The following is a 6,818-nucleotide window of genomic DNA, read 5'->3' as shown; positions in this document are numbered from 1 at the left end:
TACTCTTTGCTGTTGATAGTCCTTCTGGTTGGAATGCTCTTCTTCCAGGTATCTGCTCTTCCACATTCTTCCAAATTATGGTTTTATAAAATGCTGAGTGAAACAGAATTCTGTTTCTCTATTTCTCTTTCAATCTATGTGTGTATGTGTGTGTATTTGTTTGTGTCCTGTAGTAAAACATGTTGTTAGCAGCTGTTAACTCAGTCCCTGACCGATGTCAAACCCATGCATAATGTAAAGAAACACTGCGTGGTCCTGTGTCATCTCCATAAGTGGGTGTGGATTAAGCCATTGTGATTTATAGAGTTTTTTTTTTAATTTTTATTGTGCTTTAAGTGAAAGTTTACAAATCAAGTCAGTCTCTCACACAAAAACTTATATACACCTTGCTACATACTCCCAATTGCTCTCCCCCTAATGAGACAGCCCACTCCCTCCCTCCACTCTTTTCGTATCCCTTTCGCCAGCTTCTAACCCCCTCTACCCTCTCATCTACCCTCCAGAGAGGAGATGCCAACATAGTCTCAAGTGTCCACCTGATCCAAGAAGCTCACTCCTCACCAGCATCCCTCTCCAATCCATGTCTGAAGAGTTGGCTTTGGGAATGGCTCCTGTCCTGGGTCAACAGAACGTCTGGGGGCCATGACACTGGGGTCCTTCTAGTCTCAGTCAGACCATTAAGTCTGGTCTTTTTATGAGAATTTGGAGTCTGCATCCCACTGCTCTCCTGCTCCCTCAGGGGTTCTCTGTTGTGTTTCCTGTGAGTGCAGTCATCGGTTATAGCCAGGCACCATCTAGCTCTTCTGGTCTCAAGTTGATGTAGTCTGTGGTTTATGTGGCCCTTTCTGTCTCTTGGGCTCATAATTACCATGTGTCCTTGGTGTTCTTCGTTCTCCTTTGATCCAGGTGGGTTGAGACCAATTGATGCATCTTAGATGGCTGCTTGCTAGCGTTAAAGATCCCAGATGCCTCTCTCCAAGGTGGGATGCAGAATGTTTTCTTAATAGATTTTATTATGCCAATTGACTTAGATGTCCCCAGAAACCATGGTCCCCAAAACCCCGCCCCTGCTACACTGGGCTTCGAAGCATTCAGTTTATTCAGGAAACTTCTTTGCTTTTGGTTTAGTCCAGTTGTGCTGACCTCCCCTGTATTGTGTGTTGTCTTTCCCGTCCCCTAACGTTCTTATCTACTATCTAATTAGTACATACCCCTCTCCCAGTCTCCGTCCCTCCCCCCTCTCATAAATGTCAAAGAATATTTTCTTCTCTATTTAAACTCTTTCTTGAGTTCTTACAATAGTGGTCTTATACAATATTTGTCCTTTTGCAACTGACTAATTTCACCCAGCATAATGCCTTCTAGATTCCACCATGTAATGAAATGTTTCACAGATTCATCACTGTTCTTTATCAATGTGTAGTATTCCATTGTGTGAAAATACCATAATTTTTTTATCCTTTCATCTGTTGATGGGCACCTCGGTTGCTTCCATCTTTTTGCTATTGTAAACAGTGCTGCAATGAACATGGGTGTGCATATATCTGTTTGTGTAAAGGCTCTTATTTCTCTAGGATATATTCCAAGGAGAGGGATTCCTGGATCTTATGTTACTTCTATTTCTAGCTTTTTAAGGAAGTGCCAGATCAATTTCCAAAGTCATTGTACCATTTTACATTCCCACCAGCAGTGTAAAAGCGTCCCAATCTCTCCACAGCCTCTCCAACATTTATTGTTTTGTGTTTTTTGGATTAATGCCAGCCTTGTTGGAGTGAGATGGAATCTCATTGTAGTTTTAATTTGCATTTCTCTAATGGCTAATGATTGTGAACATTTCCTCATATATCTGTTAGCTACCTCAATGTCTTCTTTAGTGAAGTATGTATTCATATCTTTTGCCCGTTTTTTAATTGGGTTATTTGTCTTTTTGCAGTTGAGTTTTTGCAGTATCATGTAGATTTTAGAGATCAGGTGCTGATCATAAATGTCATAGCTAAAAACTTTTTCCCAGTCTGTAGTTAATCTTTTTACTCTTTTGGTGAAGTCTTTGGATGAACATAGGTGTTGATGTGATTTATAGGGTTTTTGCTGTTTGAATTTTTGAAGTAGGTTTCCAGGCCCTACTTCCTGGTCTGTCTTAGTCTGGTTGCTTCTCTGACACTGTTCAGCATTTTAGCAACACTGAAGCATCCTCTAACAGGTGGATGATGACTGTGCTTGAAGACTATTGCCTGGGAATTGAATCCAGGTCTCCAGCATGTAAGGGAGGAATTCTACCACTCAACCACAACTCCCCATTGTAAAATACGGTTACTGTAAATTAAAGCGAAAGCCTATATTAAAGACTTGACTGAGCTAACACACACTGTAGTCAGTTCTCTTGTGTAGAGATACAGGGTTTTGCTACAGGGTAAATCCAGAATTAGTGTGATGTTCTAAACAGGTTTAGACTAGTTTCATCTCCTGTACGTTTCCTTCAAGTGCAGGATTTCTGCGAGTTTAGATTTCTGATTGTGTAGAACTGCTCATATTATAATCATATTGAGGGGTAGAGGAGATCATGAAGAAGCATAATGAATCTAAGCTATATACTGAAAGATTAAGTAATAAATAAAATTAAAATATATTTTATACTGTTTTTAAGGTGCCTTTTTAGCTCCTGAAAATATCCTGTAAACATTGCCGTTGATTCATAGGAATCACTATTTGATTAACAAATCTTTTATTTATTATTATATGTCTTCTATATATACACCCAAATACTACACTCATGTTTTAGCATACTGTTATAGATTTGTGTTGTTTTATAGTTATATAGGAAACCCTGGTGACGTAGTGGTTAAGTGCTATGGCTGCTAACCAAAGGATCGGCAGTTCAAATCCGCCAGGCGCTCCTTGGAAATTCTATGGGGCAGTTCTACTCTGTCCTGTAGGGTCACTATGAGTTGGAATCTACTCAAGGGCACTGGGTTCTTCTGGGTTAGTAATATAAATGACATTAACTAAAATACCAAACTACAGAAAATCATGTAATTAAGTTAACCTACATTTTAGCCCATATGTGTAACATTATATATCAACATAGTTCTCTGAAATAGAGGATATACTCACTTTATATATTGTATTCTAAAGATATATTAAATTGTTATAGCTCTTAACCTATTTTTATAAATATAGATTGTAGGTAATTGCCCTTATAAATAAGTATTCAGTTAACTCATTAATGTATACCTTTGTTTATATGTATGATTATAATTAGAACTGATACCTAAAATAGAACATCCAGATCAAAGGATGTTAATTATTTATTTAAATGTGCTGTTACATGTGGAAAAAGTGACTCCTAGAGCCTCATGTCAATTTTCTTTTTTTTAAATGTGTAAGAATATTTCTAAAACTCATCAAATTATACACTTAAAATGGGTGGATTTTATGACATACTAATTATACCTTAATAAAGCCAATTTCAAAAAAATGCTTATTATAGCACAATATTGAAAACAACTTGATGCTCATCAATATGGGATTGGCTAATAAATTCTGATCCATCTTATGAACAACAATAACAATTGCTAATATGGTTCCTTTGTTATGAAAATATCCATGATATCTTTTTTAATAGTTGATTTTATTGTTTTATTTGTTGTTGAGAACATACACAGTAAAAATATGCACCAACAAGTTTCTACATGTAAAGCTCAGTGATATTCATTACAGTCATCAAGTTGCGCATCTATTCTCACTACCATTTTTTGTGTTGTTCCTCCCACAGACACACACACTCACTGCCTCCTAATGTTCCTATCTAATCTTTCCAGTTGGTGTTGTCAGTTTGATCCCATATAGATAGATCTTGAAAGGACATAATGTTCAAGGCAGGTTTTCTTTACTAGTTAAACTAAACTATCATTTGATTTTAAGAAGTTTTTTTTTTTTTTTTTTTAGTACACATATTGTTTTATGACATTGGTTACCAACCCCATGACATGTCAACATTCTCTCTTCTCAACCTTATGTTGCCTATTACCAGCTTTCCTGTTCCCTCCTGCCTTCTAGTCCTTGCTCCTGGGCTGGTGTGCTCTTTAGGCTCATTTGGTTTTATGGGCCTGTCCAATCTTTGGCTGAATTGAGCTAAAAGGGTGTCCGGGGGTCATACTCTTAGGGTTTCTCCAGTCTCTGTCAGGCCAGCAAGTCTGGTGTTTCTTTTTGAGCTAGAATTTTGTTCTACATTTTTCTCCAGCTCTGTCCTGGAACCTCTATTGTGATCTTAAAGGGATATTTTTGGTTCAAGGTTTAAAGACTATCTTAGGGGAATAGTTTCAGGGGTCTCACATCAATTTGCACACTACCAACAGGGTACGAGGGTATCTGTCTCATGCTGTTCAACCAGCTTTAAAATCACCAATTTTGAAATTTTTTTATTTTCGCACATGAAAATTGCCAATGTATTATGATATTATTATTGAATTTAAATATTTTTCATTTGTACATTTCATTTGTATGGTTTTATTTATACATTTTATGTTCAGGTTCTTTTTCTATTTTTTTCTTTGAAAGTTCTTTTTCTTACAATTTTGCATGAAATATTTATACATTAAACATAATCACATTATATCAGATGAAATATTTTCACTTTTTAGTTTCCCAGTGACTTTTCTATATGATATGCATTCATATATAAAAATGCAAATTAATTTTAAGAATCAAATACAGCTTTCTAAAATGCTTTCTTCATATTGATGAAATATCTGCCTCCAGGCTTTTTTTAGGACTTACTCATAACTCTAACGTTTAGAATTCATGAAGACATGTCTAATTTACATCACACACAAATTAGTAGAAATTTAGAAGTAATCCAAATATATATATATATATATATGTATTTTTAACCTTGGTGGCTGGCAGTTCATTTAGCTATCTTAGGATATAGAGCCTAGGATCCAAAACCAAACCCATTGCCATTGAGTTGATTCTGACTCATAGCAACCCTGTAGCACAGCATAGAACTGCCCCATTGGGTTTCCAAAGCTGTAAGTCTTATGGAAACAATCTGCCACATCTTTCCCCCACGGAGTGGCTGATAGGATCGAACCATTGACCTTTTGGTTAGCAGCCAAGTGCTTAGCACTTTGCAACCAGGGCTCCTTCGAGTCTAGAAGAAATATGTTTTTTTCTCTATTACTTTTATTTTTATTATCGCAAAAATATATAATCAAACAGTAAAAGTAGTAGCACATATAAGAACACAGACAGTCAAGGGATGGAATGACAAAATGAGCAGTGGTGGTGAGGGGAGGAGGAATGCATGAAAATAAAGAGAGCGAGGGCCTCTCCATATGTGCTCTCAGTTCACATCCCGGAGCCCCCTTCTCCCTCCTGCTGTTTGCTGTTCTCGGGTGCCATTTGCTCCACAGCCACCCAAGGTTACGCATATGACAGAAATAAGACCACAGACTCAGAAATTCAGGAGAAAGATCACTGCTGTTTACTGAAGATCTGGCATAAAGAAGAAAAGGGGAAAATGTCCATCAGGCAGAAGCTGGAGCCTAATGCTGCTCAATTTACCTGCCACTGCCCTTTTGGTATAGCTATTACGTTCCATCACCTTAATACATTCAATCATTTGTAGAAAAGTTGGTTATTGTTGTTTTGTTGACATTGTATTATTAAAAGGTGTTGGACTTTTTCATTGCCTTTTCTGCACTGAATGTCATGACAATATTTTTTTCTCTTTTAACATGTGTGTACACAAAAATTAAATCACAAATATATACCAAATCTAGATAAAATATTCTAAACATTGACTGAATATATGGTATATGCATGCATGCATGTATATGTGTTGTTGTTGTTAGGTGCTGCTGAGTTGATTCTGACTCATAGTGACTCCGTGAAACAGAATAGAACTGCTCCATAGGGTTTTCATGGCTGTAATGTTTACAGAAGCAGGTCACCAGGTCTTTCTCCTGGTGGGTCCAAATCTCTAACCTGTCAATTAGCAGCCAAGTGTTTAACCATTGCACAACCAGGGCTCCTTGCATGTATATGGACAGACATGTACACATATAAACATGTGTCTATTTGTCTAGTTTTATATATATATAAAACAAACCCATTGCCATCCAGTCAATTACGACTCATAGCAATCCTATAGTACAGAGTAGAACTTCCCCATAGGGTATCCAACGCTGTAAATCGTTACAGAAGCAGACTGCCACATCTTCCTCACACAGAACAGCTGGTAGGTTCTAACTGCTGACCTTTTGGTTAGCAGCCAAGTGCTTAACCACAGTGCCACCAGGACTTCTCTGTGTATATATAAAACCAAACCAAACCTGTTGCCGACAAGTCGATTCCAACACATGGGGACTCTATATAACAGAATAGATCTGCCCCACAGGGTTTCAAGGGAGCAGCTGGTGAGTTGGGACTGCTGACCTTTTTTTGGTTAGCAGCCATAGCTCTTAACTACTGCGCCAGACGTGTATATATAGACGTGTCTATATAGACGTGTCTATACGTTTTGTATATATAAAACCCAAACCCAGTGCTGTCGAGTTGATTCCAACTCATAGCAATACACATGTGTATATATGTTAGGTGCTGTCGAGTCGGTTCTGACTCCTAGCGACCCTGTGCACAACAGAACGAAACACTGCCCAGTCCTGCACCATCCTTACAATCATTGTTATGCTTAAGCTCATTGTTGCAGCCACTGTGTCAATCTACCTCCTTGAGGGTCTTCTATGTGTATATATAGACATGTGTGTATATATATATATATATATGTATGTATGTATAGTCCCTGGGTGGTGCAA

This window comes from Elephas maximus, chromosome 2 (assembly GCF_024166365.1).
Source record: "Elephas maximus indicus isolate mEleMax1 chromosome 2, mEleMax1 primary haplotype, whole genome shotgun sequence".
In the NCBI taxonomy this organism is placed as follows: domain Eukaryota; kingdom Metazoa; phylum Chordata; class Mammalia; order Proboscidea; family Elephantidae; genus Elephas; species Elephas maximus.
The sequence above is the reverse complement of the archived record's forward strand: the minus strand, read 5'-3'. Positions refer to the sequence as shown.